Source organism: Anabrus simplex, chromosome 6 (genome assembly GCF_040414725.1).
Source record: "Anabrus simplex isolate iqAnaSimp1 chromosome 6, ASM4041472v1, whole genome shotgun sequence".
Lineage (NCBI taxonomy): Eukaryota > Metazoa > Arthropoda > Insecta > Orthoptera > Tettigoniidae > Anabrus > Anabrus simplex.
The window spans coordinates 264,277,467-264,293,074 of NC_090270.1; the positions used below are offsets into that span (position 1 = coordinate 264,277,467).

Consider the following 15,608-nt stretch of genomic DNA (forward strand, 5'->3'; position numbering starts at 1 on the left):
TAGTCATCACAAGTCCTGATATAGCTTCATATAACTTTAAATGTAGCGATCATAAGCCTAAATATCTATAGTTTTATATCACTCTAAATCTGGTCATCACAAGTCCTGATATAGCTTCATATAACTCTAAATGTAGCGATCATAAGCCTAAATATCTACAGTTTCCTATCACTTTAAATCTGGTCATCACAAGTCCTGATATAGCTTCATATCACTCTAAATGTAGCGATCATAAGCCTAAATATCTACAGTTTCCTATCACTCTAAATCTGGTCATCACAAGTCCTGATATAGCTTTATATCACTCTAAATGTAGCGATCACAGCCTAAATATCTATAGATTCATACCACTCTAAATCTAGTCATCACACGTCCTGATATAGCTTCATATCACTCTAAATGTAGCGATCATAAGCCTAAATATCTACAGTTTCAGATCACTGTAAATCTGGTCATCACAATCCCTAATATTTACGGTTCCTTATCACTCCAAATGTAGCAATCATAAGTCTACATATCTAGAGTGTAATTTCACTCCAAATCCGCGAACAAAAATAAGATAATGTTATCGTTTTTACGTCTCACTAACTACGTTTAAGGTTTTTGGAGCTGCCGAGGTACCAGAATTTACTCCCAGAGGAGTTCTTTTACGTGCCAGTAAATCTACCGACACGAGACTGACGTATCTGAACACCTTCAAATACCACCGGACTGAACCAGAATCGAACCTGCCAAGTTGGGGTCAGAAAGCCAACGACTCAACAGTCTGAACTACTCATCCCGGCTAAATCCATGAACATAAACCTAAATTCTACAGTTTCATACCACTCTAAATCAAGCGATCATAAGCCTAGATATTAAGTTTCATATGACCCTAAACCTAGCGATCATTAGCTATGAAATGTAGTTTCATATCTCTCTAGAATGCGTGGTCATCAGTTTTACAATCTAGTTTTTTTTTTAAATTTCTGTGTTTACTGACTGTAGGACGTAAAGTATATATGCAGAATGTGAAACATTGAGATATAATTTTACATAGGAGAGGATTAACTGATGTTCGAGCCACAAGTGTCTTCGTGAGAGATGAATGGTTTTGTTTTTTTGGAAACAGGGTAATGACCTAAGTTATGTTGATTCAGTTGAAAAAACTACTGAGGATGAAAAAGGCAGGTGTGTCTGCCATTATAATAAAAACTCCCAAACTTTATTGTGACCGGTTGTAGGCAAGAAGGCCTACCATTACAATGAAAATTTCCTAATCCAGTCTTCACATGAGAAAAGACGTATGGTGACTTCCTCGTCGCGTTTCTGGGGGAACGTTAAGAGCTATGTAATTTGATACAATCTTATTCACAACGTGTACACTACCTTACCTACAATTCTGTATACAATGTAGAATTCCGTAGCGAAGCACGGGTTCATCAGCTAGTAAGTAAATAAATAAATGTACTGTATTTTGCAGTGCAAGAATTCTCTTCCACAGGCCACGTGAAGACTAAGTTTTCTTTTCATTCAGGTAAATTTGAATCGCTATGCAGGCGTATGTAATACATATATGGCCCATGTTTTAATACCTAGCAGGACAAAATATTTTGTATCATATCTCTGAAATAAAGTACTTTCTTAAAAAGTTGTATACAATATTTCAGTAGTATTTTTATCCTACATTACACAAACAAAGTTTGCACAGTGACTAACGAATCATCCTGTATAGCCCCTAGGTGCTATCATTACATCCGTTGAATACTCCATTGTTCTTATGGATGTCAGTCGTAAATTTATTTGCTTCTTGTGTTGTAAGGAAAGTTTAAAAAAAAATTATTCAGTGAAGCGTCTTCCCGAGAATGACTAACGTGATGAACCCGACACACAATGCAATGAACTGCCTCACTAGCTGTGCGTATTGCTACATTCGCCAGATGGCGAGCACATGTTTGATACTTAGTCTTTAAAAACATAACATTGATTGCTCTGTCGCGTTCAGTGCACCCAAGTAATTAAGAAATACTGCCTGAGGTATTAAAAATAACATTCAGTGACCCTTCTGGAGTTTCGAAGTTGAAGTAAAGATGAATTGGGAATAAAATTTAATTTTAAATTAACTCTATGTTCTCCCAATAATAAATCATTTGCTAAAATATAAATTCACCAGGTTGAGTGGCCTCCTGATCCCATGTTTGAGGGTTCAGTGATATTTGATGGTGTTGAAATACGTTGGTCTTTTGGATACGGACAAAATGTTGGCACCTGGACGTCTCCTAAACCCGTAACGGTAGTTAGTGAGACGTAAACCCTTATTATTATTATTATTATTATTATTATTATTATTATTATTAGTAATCAGTCCGAACAAATGCGCAGGTCACCTACAGGTGTCAGCTTCGAAAGACTCCGCATAAAGCCATACGCCTAAATATATAGGCTACAGGTGTTTCCGTGACGATGATACAGAATTTCATGGCAGCTGAAGAAATGCACTTGTATCAATTTCACATAAGGATTCCCGGCCCGAAGGCGCCTCAGTCGGAACTTACACGCCAGTGCAGTTTTCCTAGGTTGCAGGTCACCTCATTTGGGTTCAACATGATGAAGCCCCACCCCAATTTTAACATCCTGTTCTCGAATAACATCCTGGATAAGTGGATAAGAAGAGGAGATTCTGTTACATGGCCATCTCGATCTCCTGATCTGATTCCACTTGATTTCTTCTTAAGAATCATGTAGAGAGTCTTATGATATAATGTGAGGGATACACGCTAGTCTTGTGGCGTAGCTGCTCGACACGTATTAGCAGTGTTCTAGGTTCAAATCTCGCTTACTGCAAGTAGTATATTTATTCTGATTAGCGTATAGTGGTAGAATGGTATCCGGCCTGAAACACCCGAGCAAGGCTAAAACTGAGCCTGACTGTGTCGATCCGATTCAAACGTGGGAAGGTCACGCGATAGCTCTTAAAACATAGGTGGGAATTGGGAAAGTTGGCATTATATGTACAGAAATATCTAGGATTCTAGGTGCAATCACATTCACGTACGAATAGCTGTTTACTGAAACTGTCGATACACTTTCACGTTCAGCCTATAATGTGGGAGAGGGGGGGGGGGTGGATATTTCATACAAATCGAAGCCATAAATAATTCCTTTAAGTTGGTGAACAAAAACTGTCAAGCAATTACAGAGAACAATGAAAATCAATTTCTGCTTTCACTCATTGAATGGACTATTAATAAAGAGAACTCCATCAGGCGCCCACAATGTGACAGCTTGTTCCGGCAGACAACAGTTACATGTTCCACACATGGCAGACTTGCTTCATTCTCTTGGGACCTCCGTCTCGGTTGTTCTGGAAACCTCTTCCAGAATGTATTTAAGAGATAGTGGTTGGTACAACCTGAAATCCTTTATAGGATTTTTCCAAGTGCCTCTTCCAGAATTCGTTAAGAGATATGTTTAGTAGCTGGTGCAACATGAAGTCCCTGATAAGGCATTTTGTCCGTACATCCTGAAATCCCAGATACGGTTGTTTCGCATTCCGATTTTTGAATTCATTCAAGAGGTGTCCTTCTTCTTCTTCTTCTTCTTTTCTTCATGGGGCCTATAAATATTAGTTCCTAATTAGCGTCGACTTCTAAGATCTTTTGCTACCATGTTTTTCCTTGATTCACACCTAGATGTAACTGCTCCCATCACAAAGCTGCAGGTTGTTCTTATTGGGTCTTCTTGGATATTTTCTCTATCATCACCTGGTAGTCCTAGAGTGGAGAGTCTGATTCTACCCAGTGCCTCACATTCGAAAAGTATGTGTTCAGCTGATTCCTCTGCTTCATGAGATTTCCTACATATATTATCTCTTATTACTCCAATTCTAAGCAGGTATTTTTCAGATGGCAGTGTCCTGTCAAAAGTCCTACTACCCATCTTATTTTCTCTGCTGAGTTTCAACAGTTCTTTAGTATGCTTCTTGTTTGGTTCTTTTATCAGTTCCTTCGAAGCCTGCATCCTGGAGAATTTTTCCAGCTCTCCATATGTTTCTTTTATACCCATTTTCCTATGTAGTGTCGGGCTTGTCCATAGGAAATCCCACATACAGGTTGTGGGCCTACAAAATGTGTTCCCGCCCCTTTCCTGGCCGGTCATTCAAGAGGTAGTAGTTGCTGAAACATGATCAATCATCAAGAATCAATCATCAATGATGTGCATTTAGTGATATCGCCCATGTGGCAAATTCCGTATCAGCTATTTACCTAGCCTTTGCTTAATGTTTTCAAAGAACTTCGAAATGTATGGAACATTTCCCTTCATAAAATTATTCAAATCCCTTACTTCTCGTCCAATAAATAAATGTTTGCCCCAATTTGTCCTCTTGAATTTATCTTCATATTATGACCTTCCTGCTCTTAAAAGCTCCACTCAGGCATTCCACGCCTTTTGTTCATTGACAGCTCGGAACATACCGCTTAGTCGAGCAGCTCGTCTCCTTACTCCTACGTCTTCCCACCCCGAAGTTTACAACATTTCGTGCTGCTTTCCTTTGAGTATATTCCGGTTCTGGTATCAAGTAGTCCTGGTGTGGGTCCCAAATGCTGGAACCATACTCTAAGTGGGGTCTTACCCGAGAGTAACAAGCTCTCTCCGTTACATCATTACTGCAACCTTTAAATACCCTCATAACCAAGTGAAGAGATCTGTAACCTTACTTTACAATATCGTTAAGGTGATTACCCCAACGAAGATCATTCCTAATAGGCCTACAAACACAGAGGTGCTTACTGTGCTCCCCTATCGGTACAATCACCCCATCAACCAACGGTCATACCATGTTGAATACACCGGTTCTCGTCCGATCACCGCAGTTAACTAACACTGTGCGTGGTCAGTACTTGGATGGGTGACCGCTTGGGAACACCACGTGCCGCTGGCTCAATTCCATTTTACCTGGGTTTTTAAGTGTAAATGATTAATATCCCTGGCGTGGGGACTGGGTGTTTGTGTCGTCCTTAACGTTACTTTCCTCAAATTGAACATTCTACTCTACCTCCATTCCAATTACACGCAGGTTCATATCACATGGTGAAAGTAGGGGCAAAAGATCTCTATAGGTCGACGCCCGGAACAAATAGCATTTTAAAAAATCACCCCATCAACACAGTAATTAAAATTCAGAGGACATTTTTTCTGTCTGAAACTTATGAAATGACTTATCCCAGATATGAAAATTATCCATACCTCATCCCAGATATTTTTAGATGATTTTGAATGAATCTGAAGGATTTTTTCCAAGTTCTAGCTCAAATACGCCAGCCTCTTGTTGGTAGATTTAATGGCATATAAAAGAACTTCCGCAAGGCCAAACTGCAGCATCTTTTATCTCCGGAAACTGTAAGTAGTTAGTTGAACATAAAACCCAGCAACATCCCTACATTATCATATCCTAACAGAAAATCGAACTCTAAGTTCTTCTCAGCGAAGTAAGCACACTCTTACTGGTTCGACTACACAGCCTCTGTAATTGTTTCAGACTGATGCGAATATTCCCTCGTTAGTTTATGTATTTCGTGTTTCATCTTGAATTATAGTCGAAAGATTTGCATTTGTAAGTCCACGGTTCGGATAACTGAGAGAGTGTGTCTCCTTACGTACGTTTATATAGAAAAATAAACTTCCCAACCTCCGTTACGATCATACAAGCTCTTTCCCTTTGAAATAACGTTTGATCCCGCACTCTGTAAAAGGTGAACTTGGTTCAAGCGAAACCACAATCAAGCGGTGAACTTCACAGAGCCGCTCGATACGATACGGTACTTATGATCTTATGATCCGCAGTCGACACAGCTCGCACTGGGGGAGAGAGAGAAAATACTCCACAATTAACGACTCCAATTAAGTAACAGTAGTATTATTTTTTTTTTTTTGCTAGTTGCTTTACGTCGCACCGACACAGATAGGTCTTATGGCGACGATGGGACTGGAAAGGGCTAGGAGTGGGAACGAAGCGGCCGTGGCCTTAATTAAGGTACAGATCCAGCATTTGCCTGGTGGGAAAATGGGAAACCACGGAAAACCATTTTCAGGGCCGCCGACAGTGGGGTTCGAACCTACTATCTCCCGAATATTAGACACTGGCCGCACTTAAGCGACTGCAACTAGTAACAGTAGTAGATGATAGTATTATTATTATTATTATTATTATTATTATTATTATTATTATTATTATTCCCGTCCCTTTCTCAGTTACTTGCGGTCGGCACCACTTGTGGATGAAGCCGAGCTTTACAGCTAAACTTATGTGGATGAATGAATTAATAATTGTGTGTTTCGGCTGTGGTTGCCGATGTGATGTTTTGTGAGTAGATAAAGTGTATATTAACAGTCTTACTATTAAACGCCGTATAGCTTTTATACCAGGTATATACACCGATTTTGTGCAATTTTTTACTAATAAACCGTGTGTAAGCCTCCTGTGTATACATATATTATAGTTACTCACTGAATTGTTTATACAAACCAGGACTCTTGTATAAGCATTGTATAGCAGCGAGGGACGAAAATGAAACAACGAGTGATCAGTTTATTTTAGTGTCATTTACTGTCTGAAGTATAATGCAATCATTGTACAATATCCGACTTATCCATTAAGCGCATTCAAAGAATGAAAAAACCGTTGATGAACTCCATGATATTTTAACATAGAAGTCATAGAACATTTAGGGGTTATGGAGGCTGGGCATATCGGAAAATAAAACACTTTAAGAAACGGACCCACTTATACTGGACGATAAAAGATGTAAAATAAAATACCTATTTACGAAGGAATATGCTCGAATTTTCATTACCACAGCCAAAAATGACTTAATTGAAAGATCCAAGAGGTGGGAATTGTTACAATTTGATTTACGTTGCATCGACGCACATAGGTATTTTGGTGAAGAAGGGATAAGAAAGGGGCAGGAGTGGGAAGGAAGTGAACATGGCGTATATCTTGCGAATTCATGCTCCCACAGCACTACGGACATGAGCGCGGAATGAGGTTAGTAAGCAATGTTTTTTTGCTATTGGCTTTACGTCGCACCGACATAGATATGTCTTATGGCGACGATGGTGTGGAAATGAGAAACCACGGAAAACCATCTTCAGGGCTGCCGACAGTGGCGTTATTTTGGTGAAATGTTTTATGTCCTAAATTGACCTTAACGTTTTTTATTTTCACGAAGTTATTCCGTTGAATTCAAGCAATTTATCACTGTAATAATGCTTTGTTTGCCAATTGTAATTTCACATTTAAATCCCATTTTCTCCCGCAATATTGTGCCAAATGCAACAAACTTTGCATTGTATATGTATCACAGCGATACTAAGAAACCTGCGTAAGGAATTCTCCATTGCAACTTTTTCAAGTAGTAGGTATTTTTAAGTCCAAAATTTTAGAAGGTAAAAATTACGCAAACGTTTGTACGATATATCTCCTTATATAAATTATGTACAGAAAAATAGTTGTGCTTTTAAAGAATTTGCATTTACATGTTAATTCAATTTCATTAAAGAAATGGATTTAAAAAAATTAAAAACATATTTTGGGAAAACTATTAATTGTATATGAGTGAAATGTTCGTGATATGTCTACTTTTATGTAGGTGAAATTCCCACAAAGTTTCGTGCAAAACCCATGCATTAGGTAAAAATATCTTTTTATCTCCGGAATGTCGCCTTAAGAGCTGAAGATGACCTTAAAGTAAGTTGAAACATGTCCTTTAGGCATAATGACTGTACAGAACATTCCATTTAATTGGTGTATATTTTTGTATTGAATTGATGGACAATATATGCCACTTGTTGCTAAGAACTTTTAGTTACATTAAGTCAAGACGCAGCCTAAAATGAAATTTATCACGTAGGCAGTAATAAATTAGAATGCAAACTAATTTGGTCAGTGGAAAGTGTCAACCTACCCGCTTTTCCATAATGGAGCGAGAGTAATAGAATTTCCATGGGTTCTGATGTACCGAACCCCTAACGTTTATGCAAATCTCATTGCATGACCGTTCTGCAGGTAGAGTATACTTGTTAATCGCTTCAGTTAAGTACGCATTCGTACCTTACCTACTAGCGCCTAAAAGTGCGAGCTCTGGTCATTGCTATAATAGTTTTAGCCATTCTCCAATATTTTATTATTCTCATCTTTGTGCTGGTAATGCCATGTAATTTTGATTGGTGATTTTGGATTGCTTTTCCTTAGTAATATTTTGTGGTTAAATACAATTTGAAATTCCGCGAGCAAAAAGGTGATAAAAATAGAAAGAACAAAATCATTTTAGGGATGTGGGCAATTTGTTGTTGATCTTATAAGCCGATTTTGAACAATATATAGTTTCTTTTTAGTCAAACTTCGAAGTTTTTATGTCACATTTTGGTATCTTTACGGCACAATATTTCTAGATATTTCAGGTCATAGAAATCCGAGTACCGGGGCAGAATATACTGTGCGTATAGTACATTTATCCTGTAAAGGAAGTGAAGTGATTGAACCGCTTGTCTACGATCTGTTCTTGACTGCTGAACAACGGCTGATCCGTGTCCAAGAGCCGTCCTCTTTAGATAGAGATAGCTCACAAGAAGCTTTGTGACAACAGTTGAGTGGATAGCAGAGACGTTATCTCCACCGAAAGAATCCATCACCAAACTGTCAGCAGCGAGAGCTCGGTTCTGACAACGTGCTGACGCGGACAAATGGTCAATGACTTGTCCATCGTTGAAATAACGAAAGGTAATAGAAAGAGGCAGAGTAAAAACCATGTGATTATATTTATTTATTTACTTGGCTGAGGAATCAGTGTACCCGTCCACGGGTCGGAGGACTCCAATCATCTTAACACACACCTTCAACTACACTCAACACACCACACTACCAACCACCACAAAATAATAGACCTCTAATAATAAAAAAAATGAAAAGACTTCTGAATCTGTTACTAGAGAAACTCGAGATGAAATAATCCGAAAATTCGGAGTTAAAGCCAAACTGGCAAACCTAATCCCTAAAACTCTCACAGACACCTTATCACTGGTAAACTTTATGTGTCAAATATCTAAACTATTCACAATAAATACAGGTGTAAAGCAAGGTGGTGGGTTATCACCACTCCTCTTCAACTGCGCCCTTGAGAAAATAATAATAATAATAAAGAACACAAACTATAATCAATAACTCAGGGAAGAAAGAACACAGGTGTTCAGAGGTTTAACATTTGGAAATGAAATGAAATGTCGTATGGCTTTTAGTGCCGGGATATCCCAGGACGGGTTCGGCTCGCCAGGTGCAGGTCTTTCTATTTGACTCCCGTAGGCGACCTGCGCGTCGTGATGAGGATGAAATGATGATGAAGACAACACATACACCCAGCCCCCGTGCCATTGGAATTAACCAATTAAGGTTAAAATCCCCGACCCGGCCGGGAATCGAACCCAGTACCCTCTGAACCGAAGGCCAGTACGCTGACCGTTCAGCCAACGAGTCGGACATTTGGAGATGATTTCGCCATACTATCAGAAAACCTGACAAATGCATTAATACAAGTCAGTCTCTTGGAAGAGATATCCAACAGAACAGGTTTTAGAATTTCTGTAGGAAGAAAAAACAACAAAATTATGACAAATATTTTTTTAAACGCCCCAAAAATTCTAATAACAAAAACTGGTTGAATGAGGAAAGTGGAATACAAATATGTGTGAGAAACAATTCAAAAAAACGGTTTAGGAAAAGGATACACGAGATGGGAAGAGCATACGGTGTAACTAGTTACTGTATATCTGTAACAAGAAGTATTTATCTCAAAATCTCAAAATACAACACAGTATTCAAACCGGTATGCCCATACGCAAGTGAATGTCCAGTACTGAATTACAAGCTGGATAAATTAGAAGTACTGGAAGGAAGAATTATACGGAAAATACTCGGGCCGCTAAGAACTACAGAAGTCTGGAAACAAAAACGTAATGATGCAATATATCGGAACATAGAAAACATAAGAGAAACAATACGTGAGAGGCGATTGATACTCTTTGGACATTTATACAGAATGGATGACAACAGGTTAATCAAACAGATATTCAAACATCTTTGGAATAAGATTTAACAGCAGCCTGGAATAATAATAATAATAATAATAATAATAATAATAATAATAATAATAATAATAATAATAATAATAATAACAATAATATTTCCGCGGACATTCATGGCACTAAAAGCCATACAATAAACAAAATAAACCATGCACAATAAAAACATATTAATTTTTTATTGGTCGGCTCTATGGTTAAATGTTCAGCGTTCTGGCCTTTGGTCCACAAGGTCCCGGGTTCGATTCCCGGCCCGGTCGGGGATTTTCATCATTGGTTAATTCCGATCGTTCGGGGACTGGGTGTGTGTACCGTCCTCGTCATCACTATTCATCTTCATGGACGTGCAGGTCGCCTATAAGGTGTCATCTTGAAGGAACTGCACGGGGACTCTCCGGAGATCACAGGCCATTATTATTATTATAATTGTTTAGTAGGCTTGTGGGGTATACCGAATGCATTGTTACGTTTTGTTGCTAAAATATTCCAACTATTGTAATTTTAATAATAGCAATAAGTTTCGAATTCTTATATCAATGGGCTCCCCTTGGATGTGTAATCACCAAAATACCCCTAAATACCGAGCATACAGTAATACAGTACAGTAGGAGCTCGCAGGGTAAAGAATGCCCCAGCGACGGGTAATTCATTAGTCGCTTCACCTGCAGGTAAAGAAAGAGTCTACGCCAAAGCTAAGGGAGTAGTTCATTACCCAGAGATGGGGGCTGATAAGTCTCAAAAATCAGTGGCGTGTCGTTAATTCTGTTACGTAATTAGAGTAATGTACAAGACGGCGCGTCTCTACTGCCGCGTCTGTGAGTGAGTCGAGGGGGCCACCTCTCGTGACGCAGGGGAAGGAGGATCCCCCTACAGGTACAGACATGGGCACATTGCAACATGTTCTAACAAGCTTGGTGACCATGATCGCCAAGGCATCAAGTCTATATGCACTTACACTGTGGTTAGCCTTTTGAGTCCCGTCGGTGAGGAGAAACTCACCATCACGTTGGCCGGCAGAGTAGGAGAGGTGGTGGTATACAATCTCTAACCACTAGATTGTATGTTAAAAGCTTGGATTCAATTCCAAATCTCTCCACGGTGTTCATATGGAGTGAGCGGTGGTAGTGGTAGTCATTATTATTTTATGAGGAAGTACAACTAGGCAGATATCTTCTATGTAACACTAATCAGACAGAAAAAATGGAAAGGATCCGATATTTCGAAAAATGAAAAGAAAGATAAGGGCCACGAGGGGCGTGAAAATGATAGACTGCCTAGACCCCGAATGCTCCAATACCGTCGGGGTCGGAAAAGTTCAAGATTTAACCAAGGGAGGTCGGATAGGATAGATCAAGGTGAGGAGCTTGGTACAAGTAAGTGGAAGAAATGTCAGGACTCAGCTTTGGGCTCGTGGTCGCCAAGCCACGGTCCCAAGTTGAGAGCCCCTGGGGCTACTATTAGTGCCTCGTATGGCAGGAAGGAGATACCGTGGATGTTATTCTACCGCCTCCCACTCGCAGGGGGTTATGGCGTGAGGACATATGAAGCTGTAGATGGTGTTTCGTCTGTCGGATGGCCACGTTAAGCCTTGAGCAGACCCTTTTGTGTTATTCGACAGAAGCAGGTTATGAGACAATACTGGGTTTCATTCTTTCCCTACCTCATAATCACCATCATCATCACCACAATCCTATATCCTGATGCGCAGGTGGGTTCTAACATGGGCATAAAGCGTTTCCTGGCCCATGTCCATATAACTAGAGCCCTACGCGGATATAAAAAATATTATCTGCATCCGCTTCGCAACCACAGTTCCTTCATTAGCATCCGCATTCGCGAATGATTATCCGCGGATATTGTAAATATTTAACTACAATATATTACACCCAAAGTATTGAAACGGATAGATCTGTTAACATAATACAACAGGGCTCATACCTGGCACCAGACACCCCCCCACAATCCCAGGTTTAGGAGGAATTTTCTCTTGCGACAACTACCGACGTATTGACCTTTGTTCCTTCCTTCCATTAATTGCAGACACAGGAGCCAGTTAGACTACGTTCAGAATTACAGCTTTATGAACTCAAGGTTCCTTATAACATCACCATTCTTCCATACCACTGTCAAGGGTCGCCAAACCACAAGCAAAAATAAAGAGTATACCTGAGTGAAAATTAATAAACTTAATTATTTAGAAATTATCCGCACTGCCATTCAGTTTGTATCCGCCAAGACCTTAACTTCGCGGATATCCGCGGATTTATCCGTGTGAGAAACATGTCCTGAAAGTTTGAGGGTATGTTACTGTTACACTCTGTATAAGGTGCAAGGGGTAGACTACAATCGCGATCACAGGAATTCCGGGTGGCAAATGAAACAAGTAACGTTTGGGCGAAGATTTCGGCCAACCCCGAGGATGAAGGCGAAGTAACCAAGGCTACGTCACATGTGTTCCTCTTCCAGGAGGTGGGGCTTGAGACGTTGCGCACTCAGAGGTCACTCCTAAAGTCATTTTTTTTCGGGAACTGATTAAGATGTTTCTATGGCTAAACATTCTGCCTGTACTAGCTTTTCCTAATCAAGGAAAACGATTAACTGTAATTTAACTGCGATGAAGTGTGCACGGTGTATTTCCACCCCAATATATGACATTTAATTGTTTGATCAGCGCTGAAAAAACTTCATAGAAACGGTTTTCCGAACGCCCTTGCGTCTCTGATAATCATAATTATTTAATGCCAGGTTATTTTTACTTTGTTTATTGAAGATAAAAATGATTATTATTATTATTATTATTATTATTATTATTATTATTATTATTAGTAGTAGTAGTAGTAATAGTAGTATTTAGCGGCTGCCTGGCCGAGGCGGTAAAGGCGTGCTCGGTTCGCCCGGAAGGACGTGGGTTCGTATCCCCGTCAGGAAGTAGTAAAATTTAAGAAATGATATTTCCACTTCCGGAGGTGCACATGGCCCTGAGGTTCACTCAGCCTATACCAAAAATGAGTAGCAGGTTAATTCCTTGGGGCAAAGGCGGCCGGGCGTAGAGCTAACCACTCCACCCCATTAAGTGCCGAGGTTACGGATAGTGGAAGCCTTTACCTTCCACCCCTCCAAGGGTTTTCATGGCCTGTACGGAGATGACTTTGCTTTTTTTTTAGTAGTAGTATTTAACAGGGCCTATATTGACGAAAATAAGGGTCATTCTTTCTTACAGTTTTTGAGCGCGATGCCATTTGATAATGAAGTCATGGTCGAGACCGCTAACATTTCAGCCAGACTTCGCACACAAGAATTAGAAAGAAACTGGAGAATTTGTCCCTCAATGAGTTTAAATACACATTACGTCTGTTGCCTTGAAGGAGCCGTGTGGTTTCTCCCTTCATTCCCCTCTCCCTTCATTTTCGAGCCAGTGGACGAGTGGGCAGGCGGAGAAGCAAGTACCTTCCGCTCCGCGTGTGTTTTCTTCATGCTAGATATACTCGTACTTCGTTTTCTTCACCTCCCCTCACTCTTCAGATGTGTACATGTGTTAACGTGTCTAATGGATGTGATCAATGAGAGTGTGTAAGCAGGTACTGGGTGGTTCTGAGGGCTGTACTGATTTCTTGCCTGAAATGAATACTTCTTGCTACGAGATACTAAAGCTTTCGAGTGTACAACCCTTACCTTCTCTACAGAACTGTTATTATGAATATACATAGCTTCATTTATAACTAAGCTGAGCTTTCCAAACATGCCCCTATGCTTGGACAGCATCTGTTTTTGTTATCACCTACAAACCCATACGTCTTTAAAAATGTACTAGAAATCAACTTCCAAGCAAGTAAAAACTGTTTATATCCAGAATGTGAAGACAGTACGTTTATTTGTGTTCGTGGAGTGAAAAACAGCTGTGTTCCCAGCTGTTCATCAGTTGATCCACATCTGTAATATACAGAGGTCTGCAAAGTAATATTACAGCTGACAGTAAGGTATATGAAAACCTGTTCCTGCCGTATTGTTTTAATTTTAGCATACACAAAATAACGATATTAAAGTCAGATTAATATTCAATTTAAATAAATAAATATTCAGGTTAATGTATAGCCTAGGTCAGGGATAGCATATCCTTACCGACTAGCGTGTCAATTAAGGTCTTGTGTATGTACCGGGCGAGTTGGCCGTGCAGTTAGGAGCGCGCAGCTGTGAGCTTGCATCCGGGAGATAGTGAGTTCGAACCCCACTGTTGGCAGGCCTGAAGATGGTTTTCCGTGGTTTCCCATTTTCGCACCAGGAAAATTCTGGGGCTGTACCTCAATTAAGGCCACGGCCCTTTCCTTCCTACTCCTAACCCTTTCCTGTCCCATCATCGCCATAGGACCTACCGGTATCTGTGTCGGCGCGAGTAAAAGCAAATTGTAAAAATAGATTTTGTTTATTACTTTTTATAGTCTAGTGTGCCATCGGTTGTTTTCTTTTAAAATCATAAAGACACCCCTCATTTGAATTCATTTAAGTATCAGATTCCCTAACATAAATCCATTCGACTGGATTTTTCATTATTTTATTTTGCAAACATCACTGAGAATTGCATTTTAAAATCAGGTAAATTTTAAGAATTATGTTCCGTATATTTTTGATTTAGCTCGCCTATGTGGTGTAGTGGTTAGCGTGATTAGCTGCCACCCCCGGAGGCCCGGGTTCGATTCCCGGCTCTGCACGAAATTTGAAAAGTGGTACGAGGGCTGGAACGGGGTCCACTCAGCCTCGGGAGGTCAACTGAGTAGAGGTGGGTTCGATTCCCACCTCAGCCATCCTCGAAGTGGTTTTCCGTGGTTTCCCACTTCTCCTCCAGGTGAATGCCGGGATGGTACCTAACTTAAGGCCACGGCCGCTTCCTTCCCTCTTCCTTGCCTATCCCGTCCAATCTTCCCATCCCTCCACAAGGCCCCTCATCAGCATAGCAGGTGAGGCCGCCTGGGCGAGGTGCTGGTCATCCTCCTCAGTTGTATCCCCGACCAAGAGTCTGAAGCTCCAGGACACTGCCCTTGAGGCGGTAGAGGTGGGATCCCTCGCTAAGTCCGAGGGAAAAACCGAACCTGGAGGGTAAACAGATGATGATGATGATGATATTTTTGGTTTAACCTAATAAAATTTGTAAATAATATGGAAATGGAATTAATTGTGATATACTTATTTATTAAAGCGTAATGTAGCTGCTGGCTTTCCGCCCAGACGGCTGGGGTTTGAATCCCGGTCCATCATGGGTCGAGATTTTCCTCACAAGAAGTACGTGGTGTCAGGAAGGGCATCGGGTCTTAAACCCCCAGCCAAAACCAAAATGAGCCTGGGTGGCTCCAGCGACTGGGATAAGCTGAAGAAAGTTTCAAGCGTAATGTTAAAGTACGCCATACTGCTAGATTTTCGACCTATTTATTACATGCCAAAAATATTAAAATATGTTAGTATATTTTCTGACGTGCCATAGAAGTTGTGTTAGCGTATTC

The 15,608-nt window shown here is 40.3% G+C and overlaps 1 protein-coding gene and 1 pseudogene across 2 annotated transcripts in view; one reads left to right on the forward strand and one right to left on the reverse strand.

Moving 5' to 3' along the window:
- LOC136876422 (extracellular serine/threonine protein CG31145) overlaps positions 1–15,608 on the reverse strand; it is a 1,065,947-nt gene that overhangs the window by 248,730 nt on the left and 801,609 nt on the right. The gene's annotated exons all lie outside the window — the stretch shown is intronic.
- On the forward strand, positions 4,803–4,921 carry LOC136876646 (5S ribosomal RNA; annotated as a pseudogene).